The sequence below is a fragment of the Neofelis nebulosa genome, chromosome 14 (genome assembly GCF_028018385.1).
Source record: "Neofelis nebulosa isolate mNeoNeb1 chromosome 14, mNeoNeb1.pri, whole genome shotgun sequence".
Classification (NCBI taxonomy): Eukaryota; Metazoa; Chordata; class Mammalia; order Carnivora; family Felidae; genus Neofelis; species Neofelis nebulosa.
In genome coordinates, this window is record NC_080795.1 from 39,223,357 (window position 1) to 39,245,144 (window position 21,788).

The following is a 21,788-nucleotide window of genomic DNA, read 5'->3' on the forward strand; positions in this document are numbered from 1 at the left end:
CTTGGCCTTCTTTCCTCTCTGGTCACAGCTGATCATGTCTCAAGCCGTCCTAACTGGGGAAGTAAGGAGTCTTCTTTTTTTTTCTCTCTCTCTCTTTTTTTTTTAAACTTAACAAAAGTGAAAAAAAATTCTTCTTTAAAACACATTTTCATTATAAAATGTCTGTGTACTTGACCCTAACAGGCAAGTACTTGGCCACCTGTATGTCACTATATTTACTGATTTTCAACAACAACAACAACAACAACAACAATGCTATTTACAGCTAAAAATTTTAAAACAATGTTTAGGGTACCATGACTGAAAGAGAAAGAATTTTCTAGCTGTGGTGGCAGTTGATTTCTAGCTGACATCTACACCCTCTGTGTTCAATTTTGGATGGCAGAAAATGTAAATAGCTCAAATATTTTCTTTCTGATTTCCTCAGAAAATTAGTTTGTGCAAGGGGGAACATCCATTTTAAGCTTTCCATTTTCGTATGTGTGCTAAGAACAAGTTGATGCATTAGTTTCCATTTATAAATACCCTACTGAAATCTGCAGAACTCCATAGAGGGGAGAAACAGGGAATCGAGAGGAAGTCAATTAAATCAGTGGGGTCCACGCAGCTACGGCACCAGTGAGAACGTAAGTACGTAAGACTGGGTGCTTACTCCCCCTAACCTACTGCTGCCATCTATCTCTTCTGATATCATTTACTGGACTTCTCCATTTGCATCTCAAATGCAAGGTGAATTGAACTTGGACCCCCCTCAGTCTTTCTCTATCTCTATAAACAGCAACTCCGTCCTTTTGGCAGATGAGTCCAAAAATCTTGCAGCCACCTCCGATGCCTTCTTCCTTCGCACCCCCGTCCAATCCACCAGCAGATTCTCTGAGCTCTAACCTCAGAACGTATCCTAATTTACCTTATTCCCCGCTACTTCCCCTGCTAGAAGCCTAGTCCTGGGCACTGCCCTCTTTTCCCTCTGCCATTGTGCTAGTCGCCTGTTTCTCTGGTTCTGCCCCTCCACGCCTACAGTCTGTTTCTGTGACAGCAGCCCCAGTGACCTTGTCAAAGTAAATGTCAGACCATGTCAGTTCCCTGATCAAACTCCTCCCTCCACTGGCTTCCGAGCTCATTTTGAATAAAAGCCCTCACCAGAGCTTCCCAAACTGAGTCTCTTGTTTCTTTTCTAAACTCACCCCTACACTCTGCCTTGGCTCACCCCTGCTCCACACTCACTGGCCTCCAAAAGAACATGGCGTAAGCATGCACCTTCTGCCTCAGGGCTTCTGCACCTACTACTTATTCTTTCAGTAATGTTTTGGGGGTGGGATCCAGCTGGCTTGTGAGAGTCAATGTTAAATTGTCATAGACTATGCCAGCCAGTTGTTAAACCAGTGGTAGCTGGAAACCAGCCGAGGTGGAAATATTTACACCAAGGAAATCAGCAAACTCTAAAAATCAGATCTCCTCATCCCATGGAGAATCTGTTGTTAAATCCTGACCAGAATCCCACTGTATTCTCTCTTCCTGGAGTGTGGCTCCTTTTCTTCCTCACCTTCTTTAGGTCTCCACGCAAGACCTTGGAAGTGAGCCACTCTCAACTCCCTAGCTCTTATCTCTTCATTATTTTTCTCATTAACTGCTAATTTTGTAATTTTCATATTTATTTATTTATATTTTATTGTCGGTCTGTGCAATAGATATGGAATGAATGCTCAAATTAATTAATTAACGATCAATATATCTTCTACTCTGCCAATAGCCAGATCATATCCATCAGAATTCTCCCTTACTATATATTGCCTGAAGTGCTAGTTTTTAAAACTATTTATTTCGACATGATTGATTTTATTTGAAATAATCTTAATCTCATAGAAGAGTTGCAAGAACAGTATTAAAAAAAACCTTGTACATCCTTCACTCAAATTCAATAGCTATTAACATTTTGCCACTTTTGATCTATGTTTCTTTCTAATGATCTATTCATCATCTAATTAAAAAATTTTTTTTTAATTTTTATTTTTTTTATTTTTGAGAGAGAGACAGAGTGTGAGCAGGGGAGGAGCAGAGAGAGAGGGAGACACAGAATCCGAAGCAGGCTCCAGGCCCTGAGCTGTCAGCACAGTGCCCGATGTGGGGCTCAAACTCACGAACCGTGAGATCACGACCTGAGCCGAAGTCAGACGCTCAACCGACTGAGCCACCCAGGCGCCCCTAATTTTTTGTTTTTAACCAGAATCACTTGAGATATTTTGCCCACTTTATGAACATCTACCCATAAATGCTTTAGGTAGAATGTCCTCAGAAAAAGGCATATATATATATGTACACACACACACATATATATATATATAACCACAGAATTATGGTCAACTTCAGGAAATTTAATACTTACATATTTAATATACACTCCATATTTAAATTTTGCCAATCATTCCCCAAATGTTCTTGTAACAATTTCTTCTCTCCAGTCCAGGAACGGAAGTTGTGTTCAGTTTTGTCTCTTTCTTCTTAAAATGGGACCCACACAAGATAGTCCTGAAACAGCTTCTCAGTTTTTATTTTTTTTTTGGTCTTTTGTGACCTTTTGGAAGAGTATAGGTCAGTCATCAATATAGACTGTCCTTCAGTTTAGGTTTGTCTGATACGTACTCTCGATTAGATTCAGGTTATGCATTTTTAGCAGAAATACTGCATACAAGACATCATGACCTTCTTAGTGCCTCACACCAGGAGGCATACAGTAGCAATTTGTCCCCTTACTGATGAAACTTTGATTGATTAGTTAATGTCTTGTCTACGGGTTTCTTCACTATGAAGTTATCATTTTTCTCTTTGAAAAATTTTTTTAACGTTTATTCATTTTAGGGAGACAGAGTGTGAGCGGGGGAGGGGCAGAGAGAGAGGGAGACACAGAACCCGAAGCGGGCTCCAGGCTCTGAGCTGTCGGCACAGAGCCCAACGTGGAACTCAAACTCACAGACCGTGAGATCATGACCTGAGCTGAAGTTGGACGCTTAACCAATGGAGCCACCCAGGTGCCCTATCATTTTTCTCTTTGTAACTAATAACTAACTTATAGAAAGATATTTTAAAACTGTATAAATATCTTACACCTCTTCAAACTCCCATCCAGTTTTACAATCTTTTGATGATTCTTGCCTTAATAAATTATCATTACCATAAATGCAAAATAGTGATGTATGTGTATATATATATATATATATACACACATATATATATATATATATATATATATATATATATACATATATAAAGTTTATTTATTTTGAGAGACAGAGAGAGAAAACTTGGGAGGGGTAGAGGCGGAGGGAGAGAGAGAATCCCAAGCAGACTTCGCACTTTGAGCGTGAAGCCCAATGCAGGGCTCAAACTCATGAACTGTGAGATTGTGACCCAAGCCGAAACCAAGAGTTGGATGCTTAACTGACTGAGTCACTCAGGTGACCCAAAATAATAATTTTTTAAGTTATTTTTTTCTGGGGCACCTGGCTGACTTGGTTGGTAAAGCACATGACTCTTCACCTTGGAGTCGTGAGTTTAAGTCCCTGGTTGGGTGTAGAGTTTACTTTAAAAAGAAAGATAAAAATCTCTTTTTTCTTCTGCTTCCATTATTTGGCATTCTACCACAAAGAAGACCTTTCCCTTTTCCTTTATTTATTATCAGTAAGAATGAATGGATTCTTACTTTATTTGATGGGTTCCAATCTATTATTGCCATTATTTATTTTGATCTAAAGTTGTCCTAGATGTGGTTGGTGGGAGCCCCTTAAAATTGGCTCATGTGTCCCTTTGACATGTCCCATCTTTCTTTGGAGCACATTTTAGTATAACAAGATTTTTTAGGCTAATGTTGTACTTTGCTGCCCTCACCCTGGAATCAGCCATTTTCAAAGGAATCTTGGTTTCTTTTATCCAGAGAATGGTACTTATTAACCAAGATAGGTGCCCTGGGTGTTTTCATTGTTACCAAGGTGTCATTTCTTCTAGGTCTTTTTAGCAGACAGAACTTGGGGTAAAAGGAATTGTATATGAATCATATGTGTGTATGTGCATATAAATATATATATATACACACATATACACACACAATTACATATATATACACACATATACACACACAATTACATATATATATATACACATATGTTATATGTATGTAAATCACCAATATTTTTGGAACACACATTTTATGTGTGTGTGTGTGTGTGTGTGTATGTGTGTGATGTGTGTGTATAAAATCATGAGTTAATGGTCTCTAATTCCAAATTAAGACCAAAGGGTTCTTCTGTATTTTCCATCACTGAGTATTTGCATCTCTCATAGTGAGAACCCTCTCTTCTAAGAATATTAACAATCTTAGTCCTTTGGTCAATCCTACAATACATAATAAAAAGAGTTTCAGAATCACTACACCCATGCTTGTCTAGAAACAAAAATACATCTTCTAAGCAGATTCCAAGGTTTGCTTAAAGTTCTTTTTGGCTTTTATAATGAAGATTTATAATTAAAGTACTGTGTTCAAAAGCTACTCAGTTTATGTGTTTTTAAAAACTCCTTCAAGGTGGTTATATTGTTTATTTGAAATATAGTTGGGGTCTCTTGTTTCTGTGTGTATACAGTTTGGCATTGTTACCCTCTCACCGTTGTTGGTTTAATTTTACATATTGAATATGTAAAACATCAATATGGCCCTAAAAGTCAAAACTGTACACAAAGGGTATTTAGAGAACTGTGGCTGTCTTTACTGTCCCTGTCACCCCATTCCCAACCACCCTTTGTGAGAAATCAGTTTCACTAGTTTCTGACTTATCCCTCCTGGGGTTTTGGGGTTTGTTTGCAAAAATAAACAAATGGGTACTTTTTTTTCATTCTTTCTTCTTCCGTAAACAAAAGACAGCATACTCCATGTATACTTTTTCACATTTTTCATTTTTTTGAAACAACACACAATAGAAATCACTCCAAGTCAGTTCACATAGGTCTTCTTCACTCTTTTTTTTTTTTTTTTTTAACAACTGTATGATATCCATGGTCTGTATGAATGATAGTTTACTCAATCTATTATTTATTGATTTCTCATATTTTGCAACTATAAGCAATGCTACAATGATGAAGCGCCAGATTTCCAGAGTTTGATTTTCTTATTTTAAGATCATTGATAACATGTGCAGAAGCTAAACCACGACTCCGTCATTTATATTACACTGTGAGTGCACGGTAGGATAATGCCCGGTTACACTATGCACTTGGAAGACCTTAGAAAACAACAGCATCTACTCCCCGTGCAAGAGAGTGTGCATGGGTGTGTGGGCGTGAGTGGGGGAACAACAGAGGCGGGATTGGGGGGCAGAACTAGGGCAGCTGGAAAGGTAGATTTCTTCTACTTCCGAGCTGAATTTAAGCCTGGTTTACGCTAGGTATTTCATTCATTCAACAAACGCTTATAGGAAACTTGCCTTTTGCTAGGCATTCTTCAAAGCTCTGGAACACGGCAGTGGACAAGACGGACAAAGGTATTTTGGTTGTGGTTACCAGACTTACGGTTACCACAGGTGGGGGCGGGGCAGGAGTGGGTTCCTGGGTGAAGGTAGTCAAAAGGTACAAACTTCCAGGTATAAGATAAGTAAGGACCAGGAAATAGAATGTACTACATGATGTCTATAGTTAACACGGCTGTATGGTATGTTTGAAAGTTGTTGAAACTAGATCCCAAGAGCTCTCATCAAGGGAAAAAAAATACTTGCCTCTTTCTTCCTTTCTTCCTCCCTCCCTCCCTCCTTTCTTTCTTCTTCCCTCTCTTCCTCTTTTTCTCTTTTTTTCTTTCTTCCTTTCTTCCTTTCTTATATCTATATGAGATGATGGATGTTAACTAAGCTTACTGTGGTAACCATTTCACAACATATGATGGCCGAATCACTGTGCTACACATCTTAAACCGCATGTCGATTGTATCTCAATAAATTGGAGGGGACAAAAAGAGACAAAAACTGTGGCCTAATGGAGTTTGCATTCTGCTGTGGACACAAACAATAAATAAATACACCAACTGATAAACACATAATTTCAGAGCTGATCTATATGAAAAAGACAAAGTGACTCAGAGGAGGGAAGGAAACATTATTTTAGGTGGGGTGCCAGAGAATACCTTCTGTAGAGGTAAACTGAGCAGAGATAGGAGGGTTGTGAAAAAAAATATAAACAAACAAGCAACTTTGAACAAAAGTTTTGAAAAAGATTATTCCAGGCAGAGAAAACAACCAGAACAAAGGCACTGAGGTGGGAATGCTCTCTGCTCTTAGTGGCTTCTAGGAACCTGAACTCAAATGAAGGAGAGGAGGGGTCTATGAGGAGGCAGGTGAATGATCATTTAGGGTAAGGATTTGGGTTTTGTTCTAGAAATATTGGCAAACTGTGCTTTTAAATGATCACCCTGGGTATCACGAGGAGAAATCTGCAAAGGGCAAAAGTGGAAGCAGAGGTGAGGTCACTGTAGCTCAGGTGAAAGATGGTGGCCTGGGGGCGCCTGGGTGGCTGGGTCAGTTAAGCGTCTGACTCCGCCTCGGGTCATGACCTCATGGTTTGTAAGTTCGAGCTTCGAATAGGGCTCTGTGCTGTCAGAGCTCAGTCCTCTTCGAATCCTCTGTCCCCCTCTCTCTCTGCCCCTACCTTGCTCACATCCTCTCTGTCAAAAACAAGTAAAAACATTAAAAAAAATTTTTTTTTTAAAAATACGGTGGCTGGGACTAGGGTGGGTACTGTGTGGGTAGTGAGAAATAATGATATTTAAGATAAACTTGTAAGGTAGAGCTCATGGAGACTTGCTAATGGCTGGTGGAGGGGAAGAGAGAGAAATTAAAGATGACTCCTAGATTTTATCTCACCAAGCCTAGGTAGGGAATGATACAACTGTGTTCTTTTACAAGCCCTCGGGAGGTACAGCCCAGTCTCACAGATGTAGGTCATCACCGTGCTTGTTCATTAAAGCCTTGTCAATTTATTCCATCCTTGCCAGAGATAAAGAATTTTCTGAAAAGAGAGGGAAATATGTGAGCCATGAGCATCGACAGAAGAAAATTCTTCCCCAAATGAGCTATGCCAAAATCCAGGCCGCTTTGTAATGACTGAGGAATTAATTCATTCACTCTTATTTTTTTTTTTCCCCCTTTAGCCAATGAGTATTGACTGCCTACTACATAGCAGGCCCTGTGCCGGGTGCATGTTGGGGGATATACTATCACAGACGTGGACCTGCCCCCAGACAGGTTAAGTCATCCTCACAGCATAGTGGCGGTCAAACACCGGGAATTGCAAACACTGGTTAATTCCAGTATCTGACCTCCACTGCTCTCCATCTGTATTAATTTGAGATTTAGCATCTGATGGCAAAGAAAGTTAAGGAATCAATTTATACTAAATGAGGGAAAGTATTTTTTTGGTGGTGGTGGTGATATTTGCTTTAAATGAAAACGGTTGAATTTCTAAGCATTATTTTGTTGAACTTACTAAGATTAAGAGTCCTCAAATTGATAAGCATTTTATGAAGGTTGGCCATGCTTTCTTCAGTATTTAACCTAAAAAAAAAAAAAAAGAGGTGCAAATAAAAAAAATTTTAGGATGAGATTTTTTTAAAAAGGACCTAACTGACCAGTAATAACCATTCCTGGTAAAGGCTTAGAAGATATTAAAATTCCTTGCTTTCGCAACAAATATTTAGTGTGGTTACAATAATTGAAAAGGCATGCCAGATTGCCTTCAAATATAAAAAGTTAGTGCTCATTGATATAGATGTTGATTCCACCATATATGTTCAGTTTGGGCTGTATGCAGGGCAGATCCTGGACTAAAGCAGCAGTTCTCAAAGTGTGGTTCTTGGATTAACAACATCAGCCTCACCTAGGAACGTGTTAGAAATGCATACTTTGGGGCCTCATCCTAGAGCTAGTATATCAGAAATTTGGGGAAGGGGGATGTAAGGGGGTGGCAATCTATGTTATAATAAACCCTCCAGGTAGTTTTGATACTTGATAGAGCTTGAGAATCACCAGACTAAAGGATGCATTTTCCATTCATTCATTCAGCACATTTTCCTCGATTACTTATTATGTACCTGGTACTTTCCTAGGTACTAGGATATGGCAGGAAATAAGGCAAACTAGGTCCCTCCTGTCAAGGAGTAAGCATATTAGAACAGCTGGGACTAAACGGCGAAACACAAACTGCTTTAAATATTCAGAACAGAGGAAATTTAATACAGGAATTGGTTACACAGGAAACGGAAGAACTGTGAAGGCAACAGGCCCTGAGAGCGAGGCAGTCCAGAGATTAGCAACAGCAAGAAGTGGCTGTTACCCCTGGGCTGGAGCACAAAGGGAGATGGTGTTATCAGAGCTCAGGGGTCTAGGTCACCTGGCAGGTCTGTGGATAGGCAGCTGGAGAGGCACAGCGCAGGCAAGTGTCACTTCAGACCCCAGGCCACCTGGGCAGAGAGGGATGGGGAAATATATCTTGACTTTTTTCTTCTTTCCACTGTCCCACCGGTTACTTCTAATTTTCCGAGCCCCGTAGGAAACCTGCTGGCAAAGGGGGCTGGCCTGTGCAGCCTGCAGGGGAAGGCCTGGCAATACTGAGCGGAACAGAGAAGGCTGGAGAGCCAGAAGGACAAACAGCATAGCATTAGGGCACATACGTTCTAGGGGATTTAGAATATTGCCCCCAATCCTTTGCCTAGGCTGTTCCTTGCACCTGTAATTGGCAGATGAAAGTTGAGAAATATTTTAAACTTGCACAATATAGGAGAAGTCGGAGCAAATTAAAAACAAGGAGTACGGCAGGGAAAATAAAAGTTCCAATTTATTTTTTTTCTGTCATTGTAATACATTTGTATTCTCTCCTAAATGAATGAGATATTTAGCATGAAGAGATGTTCATGTGCAAATAGAATAGGTGGATTAATTATACCACATTTCCTATCAATTCATTTTTTAATACTGACTACAGTGATTTAAGCTTTCAAAAAGCTAAGCGCTCACACAAATCATGTCTCCAGAGACTGTGTGCTTTGTGCTGATCAATAATTATTCTGTTAATTATGGAGATATAGGGAAAATTAGGCCATTTATAATTCTGCATGCATAAGAACAACTCTTCAAAGCTGAAAATACCTTTCTGTTTAGGTTGGCTTAATGCTCTGGAAGATGATTAGACCACATCCTCAATTAATCTTTTGGCAAGTACAATTTTCTTATTTTTCTACCAAGCTTATTTTGCTTTGGGAAGAGTAAAAACTAAAAATCACGATCAGCCCAAATATATATTTTTTCTCCTGTTGGGTTTCTACCAACCTTTAAGAACTTTTCTGTGAAGGGATCTTTGATTCATCGAGTATTTAGTGCAGGCATCTCTGGTGCAAAATACTGTAGAGGGTAAAAATACTTTTTATAAGAATGAAGCTTGTACAGAGAGCAGTCTCAAAGCCTGGGTTTGAACAGTCTGCTGGCCAGATAGGCTGTACCTGTTAGATTTGTGACCTGGTTTGAACTAAATTATCTGAGTCCATTTCTTTCTTGGTAAAATGGGACTCATCATATCCGTCTCAGAAAAAGCTATGAGAATTTAAAAATAATATATATTTCTATAGGTCTGATGCTGTGTCTGGAATACAGTGAGTGAGTACACTTATAACAATAAGTGTTAGTTTCCTTCCTAAATATTCTGCATACTTTCCCTCTCCCTAGATAATGTCATTCTTTTTTTTTCAATTTTTTAATGTTTATTTATTTTTGAGAGAGAGAGAGAGAGAGAGAGAGAGAGAGAGGTGAGGGGAGCAGAGAGAGAGGGAGACACAGAATCTGAAGCAGGCTCTAGGCTCTGAGCTGTGAGCACAGAGCCCGACCCGGGGCTCGAACCCAAGAACCGTGAGATCATGACCTGAGCTGAAGTCAGACACTCAACTGACTGAGCCACCCAGGCACCCCTGATAATGTCATTCTTTTATATTTGTTCTTTAATACCACTGAGCTCCCTCTGTACCTTTCTCACGGTCTTCCTATATTTTTCAACATCAGAATAATTGACTGCCATTGGCAGTCATTGTGGAGAGAAAAATCTCTCTAGCTCACTCATATTGTACTTTGACATTGACTTTATTCATTCAAAGTATTTATTGAGGCTCTGTGTTCCAAGCACTCTTCCGATGGGTCCAAAGTTCTCCTAAAACAGACAAGATGTTTTCTCACTCAATTAGAAAGGTGTTTCAAGAACCAGCTACTAAGTGTATATGACATGCCAAGTTTGTTCTAGCAGTGAGAATACAACAGGGGACAAACAAGTCTTTGCCCTCATGAAGCTGAAAAATTAGCAAAGACCAACCGATCGATTAACAGCCAATGCTAAAATATGCCGTGTAGCGATAAGAACTTGGAAGACAAATAAAGCAGGGTGAGGGCACTAGGGATGGCAGGTGAAAACACGACTCTTAGTCAGAAAGCAGAATGAACAGGGGGAGTAAGCACCCGGAGCGTCGGCAAGACGAGAGGCTGTGCGCAGTGGAGAGGCCAAGTGCCATGATGAAATGCCAGGACACGGCTGGTGCGGTGACGGTGGAAAGCAGGGTGAGTAAGGAGCACAATGAGGACTGAGAGGCAGTGGGGCCAGTTCCCATTGGGCCGTGTGAACCAACATGAGCACTCTTCATCTTGTGAGAAATGAGGGGCGTTTCTGACTTATTTTCTAAGGAGCCCTCCGGCTGCCTGGTGGAAGAAGGCAGGCAAGAGGGAGGCATGGAAGCAGAGAGGTGGCTCTCAGGGAACAGAACTGTGGCTCTGCTTTAGTAGTGTTGAAAGAAATGAGGAGGGGGCAGGTTCTGAATATATTTTCAAGATGGAGCCAATGGGATTTGCTGAAAATTGTAGATGGAGGGTGAGAGGAAGACAGAAGGCAGGCATGCCTTCAAGCGTTTTAATTTGAGCAATTGGAGAAAATTCCTTGCAGAGTGTAAACTCTGGTGGGGGAGGAAGGCACTGAACCAGTAAACCTACTGGAATGGCATTGACTAACCTGATGGGTGGTGGTGAAGGTGGGTCAGGCGGCCAGCGACACTTCTACAGGAAGTAGTATTTAGTCTGGGACCTGAAGGATGAGTGAGAGGTAGCGGGGGGGAAAAGGAGAGTCTTCAGGGGGAGGGGAGGCAGTGGAGGGCACAGATGTCAACATATGTGGAGACCCTGACACAGACAAGAGCTTTATAACCGTCTGACTGTAGAGTAGACTCAAGGGGGACCTAGCCTGGTTTGTTCATTTGTATCTCTTCTACCGATGCACAACTTTTGCCCAAGTCCATGTATACCAAAGGTCTTTTGTTTGTTTGTTTCTCATTCAGCAAAATTCCAGTTTTAGCTTCTGGTTGTATAGCTGTCTTATGTTAAAAACCAGTAATTTTTACTTTGAGAAATTAAAAACAAATAAAGTTCAGAAAACAATAAAACACTCGCATGCCCATCATGCAGAATCAATAGCTAGGAACTAAATTGGTTTCCAGTCTTTTTTATTTTTAAGTTGTAATTTTTTTTTTTTAGGCTGTTAAAGATGTAAGTAGAATTAACATATAATGCTATATTTGTTTCAGGCATACAATATAATGATTCAACAAGTCTATAAATTACTCAGTCCTCATCAAGATCCATATACTCTTAATTCCCTTTGTCTATTTTACCCATCCCACCCATGTCTTCCTGACAACCACCGGTTTGTTTTCTGTATTTAAGCTTGTTTTTTTGTTTATCTCCATTTCTTTGTTTTGTTTCTTACATTGATTTCTTGGTTTACTCTTTATTTATTGACTTCTTAATATAGAATCTGTTTCTTAATATAGAATCGGTTTTCTCTCCTTATGCTTGCCACACATAGATCCATTCCGTTCCCCCATGGACATTTGTCATTTAATATTTTTACTGTTATGATCCTATTAATGTTATTCACAACTTACCAAAGGGTAAATCATATGTATTTTTCCTTTCCTGTACACTATTGCTTTCCCTGAAGTTAATAACTACCCTTTTGTTTTGATTGTTTGCCTGATTTTTTTGTATATTTAATCACAAATCTAATCGCAGACTCTCATCCTGTTGCCTGAGCTCATGGTTCAGGCACTTCAGATATTCTATCCATTTAATTTTCTGCTGGAATGACATCGGAGACCTTGGCCTGCTTCAGTCCTGGCTGGGGGTGTCCACGTCTCGTGTAGAAGTGGTCTTCTGGGACCTCCTTCCACCACTATCTTAGGAGTTCCTTTCTCCTCCCTCCTCCTGTGGGTACCTGTCTCCCTGAACCTGATGTCCTCTTTGCTTTTGTTGTTGTTGCTGTTGTTGTTGTTTTACTCCCTCGTTTGGATACTGCTAATCCTTAGTAGCACTGTGAGAAAGAAGGCACGAGCAACACATTTTTGATACCCTCCATGCTTTATTCTAGCCATACGCTTGTTCCAGTTATCTGGGTGCCTCTTGCTATGCTGGAGGCTCTGTGAGGGCAGGGACTCTCCATTCTTCTTAGTGGTCCCCCGGGGCCAAGCCCAGCTCAACAATTAAGTATAAGAACAAATTGGTGAAGTTTATAACATGTATGCTTGGTCCATCAGTATCATATGTTTGAAAACAAGTTGTGAAACTTAAATTATCATAGAGGCATTTCCAAATACTTGTACACATGGCATCGGGTTGACCAACTATACGGATACTTGAGCTTTTTGGCATTCATGTGGATGTTTGATGTTTAATAGTCCTCTAGGCCCATTGTCAGATTTTATTTTGGGGTTGATAATTTCCATTTAGGTGCGTCTAATATATATCAATATATCTACACATATCTATATCTAAAATTAAAAAATAAAAATAGATTATATAAAATAAACACATAAGGGGTGCCTGGGTGGCTCAGTCAGTTAAGCTTCCGACTTCAGCTCAGGTCATGATCTCATGGTTCATGAGTTCAAGCCCTGCGTTGGGCTCTGTGCTGACAGCTCAGTGCCTGGAGCCTGCTTCAGATTTTCTCTCTCTCTCTCTCTCTGCCTCTTTTCCACTCATGCTCTTCCTCAAAATTAGTATTAAAAAGAATAAAAAATAAAGTAAAATAAACAAACAAAATGTAATTACATATATGCAATTAATATATAAAAATATAAATACAAAATATGTTACATAAAATTATATCATATAATGTAATTATATAGTATTAATACAATATTAAAAAATATATGCAATTTTATATATGCAATTTTATATAAATGAATCAATGCCATTTTTGTTACTTTTTTACTGTTTTATTGTGGTAAAAAATATATATGACAAAATTTGCATCTAATACTATTTTGAAGATCAGTCTTTAATGTAGAAGTTTGTGAATCTATGACTACTTGTGTCTGATAGGACTAATCAAAAACTCAGACTGAAATTCACAGGGCAATAATGGGGAAAAGATCTGCGCTTTTAAGAGTTTAGATAGTTTTTTCTGATGTAAAGTCAGTATAAATCTGTGTTGCATAAAGTAATTGCATATGGTCAGGATGGGATACTACTAGATAAGAGTTAAAGCAATTGTATATGTTATATGTTACAAACCGAATAGAATTGTAATAGTAACCAAAAATTATTGGGCTATTCGTATCTGCTGACACAATGCTAAGTGTTTTACATATATTAAGTTTTTTTGCAAAAAAATTAGTTCTCATACAAATAGTGAATTAAATAGTACTGTTTTCCCCCTTTTTTATATATGTGGCATTAGGCAAAAAGTACAAAGTTATGTAATATTAACTGGTCTGGCCAGGAGGTGAACCAAGGCAGTCATTCTAGAAACTGGACTCCTCGGGGTGCCTGGGTGGCTCGGTCGGTTAAGCGTCCGACTTCGGCTCAGGTCACGATCTCGCGGTCCGTGAGTTCAAGCCCCGCGTAGGGCTCTGTGCTGACCGCTCAGAGCCTGGAGCCTATTTCAGATTCTGTGTCTCCCTCTCTCCAATCCTCCCCCGTTCATGCTCTGTCTCTCTCTGTCTCAAAAATAAATAAACGTTAAAAAAAAAAAAAAAAAAAAAAAGAAAGAAACTGGACTCCTCACTGCTAGGCCCTCCTGTCCGTACTGAAATCAATCTTTGCGCTTTTGGAACGAGAACTTGATTTAGATTCAGAGTGTATTCAGTTTAGTATTCAATTTAGAGTTGAGTTCCTATCTCAGCTATATCACTTACTAACTTTTTAAACTTGGCTTCAATCCACATGACCTCACGCCAAAGGAACAGGGACAAATAATATCGATTTACGCCGAAAATTACATGTGGCAGTAAAGGATAGCCCGTTGCTTTTTTCCCTTAGGACTTTGAAATTCATCTCAGCACAAAAGATATTGTTCTATACCCAAGCACTAGTATGTCTAGGAAGACAGTATTTGTAATAAGAATTGACCATCAAAATCAGGAGAGCACCCCTGTCCTTTCAAAACTAGCATATATTAACTTTTTGCAGGAGTTGAGAGATATAAGATTCGCAGACATCCAATTAACAGTCTAACAGGACAGAAACAGTTACAAAATTAATTACCTATGATTATCACACAAAAGGAGGTGATTACATTACTTGAGTGACAAAAAGGAAAGTGTTCAGCGAAGACAAAAAAGCACCAGTGGTTATAAACTGATAAAAACAAGGTTACCCATGGTTCACATAGAAATAGCACGCTTTGGTTTCTGTTTTCACAGTAACATTAAAATAACGTGTTTTCCATTTTCTTAGGCATCAGTACATCTTTTCAAGGAACATATAGTTATCATTAAACCTTTGTTTTGCTTTTCCCTCGCTACATTTTATAAACATCCATCACTAGAGAAAAGTATAAAAGAAACAATCTAGTGGCAGCTGAATCACATCAGAGGCATAATTAATATCTTCCCAACTCCTGCTAGTCCATTCAGATTCAGCTTAAAACCCTTTTCCTCACAAGCTTTGTTTAGCCTCCTTGATTATTAGGTGCCTCGTAAAATTATGCTCTCAGAGCACCCTGTATTTCCAGAGGAATTAAAATCATATACAGTTGCTCGCTTAATGTTTTGTCATACGGCCTGGAAGCTTGCTCTATAACCATGCGCCATATTGACTTAGTCCATGCCCTGGCCGGTGCCTGGCATTCCGAATACTCTAAAAACTTAGTTCTATACTTGACACTTTATGCTAATTTGATGTACACCTTTTCTTGTCTCAGTCTCCTTTCCCCACTAACCTCCAGACCCTCTCATAGAGCACTTACTCTTAATACTCTTCAAAAAAACAAAAGGGAGAGAATAAATCAGGAAAAGCTTTCATCTTTAGACACTGCCTCATCACTGACACAGTACTGTCCTCAAAAACATGTCACCTCCAAGCAAGTTTCTCGTCACTATATCACGTTTACCAAGGGTCAGTCACGGTAAGAAGTCTATCATTGCTGTCAGCTTTTTATATTGTATTTTGTAAGTCTAGTACTCCAGAGGTTTCTTCATAGTATTTTCTCTGTAAATAAAGTGCATGGTCACTTGGTGGCCCATGTGACTTGGTTATTTTTTTCATTGGGTCCCTACATTGATATTTGAAGGTAAGTAAAGATATGGAATTCAGACTTGTGGCAAAGTCATACAGTAAAGAAATAATTAGAAAAAATGTTAAAATTTCTTTGCTCCCTCTTTAGCAAGGGAGAAATTAAAGAGTTGTCTGTCTTTGTTTTTGCCACTTTCTTCCCTCTCATTTTCTCTTGAGCTTGTTTTCATCAGGCTGTTATCCGTTTCACTCCAATTCAAGAACTCTTGTGAAATCACTAATGACTTCTGGCATTACCAGATTCTGCGTTCAATTCTCAGTCTTTATTTTACCTGAACTTCTTGGCCTGTGGCACAAATAATTCCTGAACCACTCTCTTTACCCAGCTTTGGGCCACCCCTAAGATATGGCAAACAGACCCCTTTTGGACCTCATTCTTATGTACGAGATCTATTTGCCCAAGTGCCTAACTTTTCTACTTACAGATTATGTTCAAAACTGAACTCATGGTTTTCTCCCTGAAGTCTGCTCCTCTGTTGGGCTCTCCACCTCAGTTAGTCACAAACCTCAGAGTCACCCTTTGCTCCTCTCTTTTTCATTTAACCTTACCTCAGCAAAGCCTCTTGTGTCTATTTGCAACATCTGTTTTTTGAATGTATTCTTTGATTACTACTTCCAGAATGCTCCTTGGTCCACACCAATGTCCTCTCTTATGCAAGGCTGTAGTCACTTCCTAACCGGTCCTTATCCCCCTTTCTTCACCCACTACCCACCCCCACCTCCCCAGTCTATTCTCACAGCAACCAGAATGATCCTTTAAACGTATAACTCACATTTTACTCCCGATTTGAAAATATTGTCATGGCTTCCTCCGAATAAAATCCAAGTGCTAACAATGACTGAGAAGGCCCTGTGTGATCTGACATCTATCTACCATTCTGACCTAAATTGTACGACTCTCATTGTTCTTCTTGTTTCAGACACATCAGACTCGCTCACATCTCAAAGCCTTCACATTTGTTCTTTCTGCTGGAATGCTCAGCTATTCCAAGGGCCCACTCTCTCACTTCATTTAGATCCCTGCCCAAACATTACTTTCGTATCTAAAATAGCATCTACTTGTCATTCTCTAACCCCTCAGCAGCTTTAATCATCTTCACAATATTTATTAATGCTTGACACTATGTTATTCTTTCTAATATGTTTGTTTGATGGTTGCCCATTTCCCCAATTAAATGTCAGCCCCATGACAGCAAAGGTTTTATTTTGTTCCCTGCATCCTCAGTGCCTAGAACAGAGTCTTGCAACAGAGTAGGTACCAAATAGTATTTATTGAATGCATAGATGAAGAAATATATAGAAAGCTAGAAGTGGTGGTCATGTAATATACTTAAAGTACCGAAGAAATTGTCAGTGTTTTCATTCAACAGACCTATTCTGAGTGTCTATTATCTGTGACACCGTGCTGAGCAATAAAGCATGAAAAAAGATTCCTGTCCTCTGAGTTCTCATGGAGTCCATAGTGGTAAATATGGAAACATACCAGTCACTTTAGAAACAGGGACACAGTGTTCCCATTGAGATTTCTTATACCGGCCTTTCAGTTTTGTCCCATTAGTCATACTGGAATTACAGATCTTCAAGATACATTGGTCCCCTCATAGTCAACCAGGATGAAACCAGTCATTTGATTTCGTCCCCAGATGAAAGCGATTCCACTTAAGGGTCCCCTTGTGATTCCATTCAGGGTGGAGGCCGTGTCTAAAAAAATAAAGCCTTTGGAATATATCTGAGTTGTGTCAATAGTTCAGGTAGTCTTAAAACTTGATTTATTTATAAGCATTTTCTTTAGAAATAGATTTATCCACATCCATTTACTCTGCTATCATAGGGTTAATAGGTGTCAAGATATTTATCTTAAATAGAGATTAAAAAATGGTCAAGCAAATGCTTCCATATAACATCTACGTGAGGATTGTTTATATAATTGTCACACCTGCTGTCTTAGTCATTTTGGGCTGTTCTAACAAAATATCAGTCTGGGTGGCCTAAAAATCAGAAATTTATTTCTCATAGTTCTAGAGGCTGAGAAGTTCAAGATCAAGATGACAGTTGATTTGCTTTCTTGTAAGGACTCTTCCTGCCTTGCAGATGTCTGTCTTCTCGCTGTGTCCTCATATGACATTTGCTCAATGCATGCCACCTAAGGGATGCGGAAAGGGTAGAGAGAGAGACAGAAAGAGAAAAAGGAAGAGAGAGAGGCAGAAGGAGAGAAAGGAAGAGAGAGAGGCAGAAGGAGAGGGAGAGGGAGAGAGAGATCTTCCTCTTCTTGTAAGGTCAATAATCCCATCACAAAGGTCCCAACTTTATGGCCTATTCTCACCTTAATTACCTTCCAAAGGCCCCATCTCCAAACACCATCACATTGGGGGTTAAGGACTCAACATGTGACTTTTGGAGGGACCCAGGCATTCAGTCCATAACATCATTTAGCACAATAAATAATGTTTATTGTATTAAGTAGAAATTACAGGTGTGCTGGTTGATGGGGAAGAGGCAGGAAGACAGGATCTGGAGACCCAAGAATTGCTGGGAATAGTGAGGGTTGAGGTCTGTCTAGGCTCCATAGGTTCAGAGCCCAGGGAAAGGATTCTAGAGTGGTCTAGCACAGGAAATCATGATAAGGCAGAGGGTAAGAATTCAGAGAGACAGCAGATAGCAGCACAGAAGACAAAAGGAGATGTGTTTTTGAAGCAAAGGTAATTAGTACCTGATGCAGCATAACCTTTATATGCAGCCTGCCTGCAGGCAGGGAAGTCGGTCCTCCAAGCGGCCAGTTGGGTTCCTGAGAGTAGAAGCTACTAAGTCACATAAAGGATGAGTTGTACATTACACTGGCTGGAGTGCAGGTCTGGGAACAGAAGTAAGGGCAAAAATGGACAGTTCTTACCTACGCTATAGCTGACTAGATAGCAGTTTATTTATTATGTTTTCAAGCAACACCCATGCTCTCAAATTCCACCAGCATCTCAAACATCCCAGCCATTAACCCCGAGCCTAAAACTATCTCGTAGGGAAAAACACTATGCTCAAGACCCAGGAACCAGGGGAAGGAAAAGATTTATGATGTGTCTCCTCTTTTCTTATTTCTTTTGACTTATTAATAAACTATAGAGAAAATTGGCCTCATCTTTGTCTATTCTACGACTCCTGCAGATTAGGAATGTGGTTTTAAGCAAACTATTAATTTTAACACAATTATATTTCAATAAAGCATTCTCGATTTCCCATGGAGTTTATTACAGTGGGGGGTTTACTTGAATTAAAAATAGTTTTGTGGCACCATTTGTCGCACTTTATACTAGACTGAATTACACAATAGCAAGCAAACAGTGAGAGAGATCTGAAAAGTAATTTATCCACTCCGTGTTTGAATTCCTTCTGTCGTATCCTGGTCGCATTCTTCCCCATCCTGTGCTTGAACATCTCCAGTAATAGAGAACTCACTGTCTTCAAGGGCAGTTCATTTCATTTTTTTGGACAGTCCTGAATTTTACCAAGTTCTTTCTCATCCTGAGCCAAAATTTATCTGGAGCATTGGCCTAAAATCAGTCCTGCCTCATGGCAGAGGTGCTAACATCACCCTAATGGCAGAGGTGCTAACATCACCCTAAGTGCTAACTTGGATGTGCTTTTCTCCTACTCAGCTGCTTCCTCAATTTCCCAGTTTTCCTTTATTTTTGCTTCTTATTTTCTTTATTTTTGAGTTAAAGAAAAACAACGAGATGGAATTTTTGGACTATTTAGAAATGAATGACACTGATAGTATAAGCTGTGCCCTAAGATAATATAAATCATACACTAAGAGTTACTTGGGAAAATTAAAAGCCTTAAATGAATTTATTATTAAAAGGCATAGATCAAAAATACATGGGTTAAGTATTAGACTCAGGAAACTAGATAAAATCTAACAAAATATATCTAAGCAAGTAGAAGACAGAAATGAATGAAGATAAAAACAGAATAAGTGACATAGGAAACAAAATGAATATTAGATTTGATCAATAATATCAGAGTTTTTTTTTTAGATCAATACAATAGAAAACAAAATCTTTTTGTAGGTGAGTTAAAAGATAATGAGAGTGTGTGTGAGAGAAAACACAAGAGACATTAGTTAAAGACCGATAAGAGTTAGTATATTGTATGATTGGAGGAATGATTATAGAAAAAATGAAATGGTTAATCAAATATGTAATACTTAAATAAATAACAGATCTTTATAAATGTTACCTGACCATCACATCAAAGATGTGTTATATTATTTAAATTCTAAAGGGGCACCTGAATGACTCTGTCAGTTCAGCGTCTGGCTTCAGCTTAGGTCATGATCTCCCATTTTGGGAGTTCAAGCCTCACATCAGGCTGGCTGCTGTCAGCCTGTCCCCCTCTCTTTGTCGCTCCCCCGCATGCACTCTCCCAAAAATAAATATTAAAAAAATTTTTTTAAGTAAAAAAACCCTAAATTCTAAAGACTTAAAAGAGCATTGGAAAATATGGAAAACTGGCTAATAGAGTCCATGTGCATTACATAATCCTAACAAAGTCAAGATAAGGATAGTTCAATTAAAGATCAATATCCTTATTATTATAGAGGCAGAAATATTAAATAAAGTTAATTAAATGCAGCAGTATATTAAAAGACTTAACATTATGATCAAGTAGAACATATTTCTAGAATATAAGATTGTTGAATATGTGTAATAGACTATCGACATTAACAGAATGAAGAATGATATACATATTAGGTAAAAGGAAACAAAAGACTAAATCTTAAAAGAAAAACAATAAAACCCTCTAAAAGTATTATTTTTATGAACTTTGCAGAGAAAGGTACAACTTTGTAAGACACAAAACCCAGGAGATAAAAAAAGAAAATATTCATAGATGTAAGTAAGCACAATTTAAGATCACTAATCATTAGGGAAATGCAAATCAAAGCCACAATGAAATATCACTTTACATGGATCAGACTGGCTTTATCAAAAAAGAGAAATAATGGTGAGAATGTGGAGGAAAAGAAACCCTTGTGTACTGTTGGTGGGAATGTAAATTGGTGAAAAATGGTATGGACGTTACTCAAAAAATTAAAAATAGAACTGCCATGTGATTCAGCAATTCTATGTCTGGGTATTTATTCAGAGAAAATGAAAACACCAATTTGAGGAGGTTTATGCACCCCTATGTTTATTGCAGCATTATTTACAATAGCCAAGATATGGAAGCAACCTAAGGGTCTATCAGTAGATGAATGGATGAAGAAGATGTGGTTTGTGTGTGTGTGTGTGTGTGTGTGTGTGTGTGTGTATACATATATATGTATATATGTATATACACACACACACACTGGAATGTTATTCAGTCACAAAAATAGTGAAATCTTGCCATTTGCCACAACATGAATGGACAAGAGAGTATTATGCGAAGTCAGACAGACAGGAAAAGGCATATTCCATATGGTTGTAATTATATGTGGGATCTAAAAAACAAAACAAACAAGCAAACAAACAAAACAAAACAGAAGCAGACTCATAGATACAGGAAACAAACTGTTGGCTACCAGAGCAGGATGATTGGGTTGGGGGGGTTGGGTGGATGAAATAACTGAAGAGGATTAGGAAGAACAGCCTTTCAGTTATAAAATAAATGAGTCATGAGAATGTGAGGTACAAGATAGGGACTATGGTCAATAATATGGTAATAACTTTGTATGATGACAGACAGTAGCTAGACTTATTATGGAGATCATTTCATAATCTGAAAGAGTACTGAATCACTGTGATGTACACCTGAAACCAATAGGATACTGATGTCAATTATACTTTAGTAATAGTAATTTAAAAAACAACGTTTTATATATGTTGACCTTGGATCCAGTGATTTTGCGAAACTTACTCAATGATTCTGAAATTACCTTTTGGCATTTTTAGATCTTCTGTGATAAAGCAGTATCGTTCTTTTCTTCCCCACCACATGAAAATAAATCTTTTGCAAGAGTTGTGTAATAGATCAAGAGAAAACATTTTTCCAACTTATACAAGGGGCAAGGTTAGTGTCCATAATATATAAAGAACATTTAGGAATCAATAACAAAAAATAACCAAAATTGGTTAACTGAGAACTTATGTAGAAATAAAACACTACATATGTATTATAAACATATAAAAA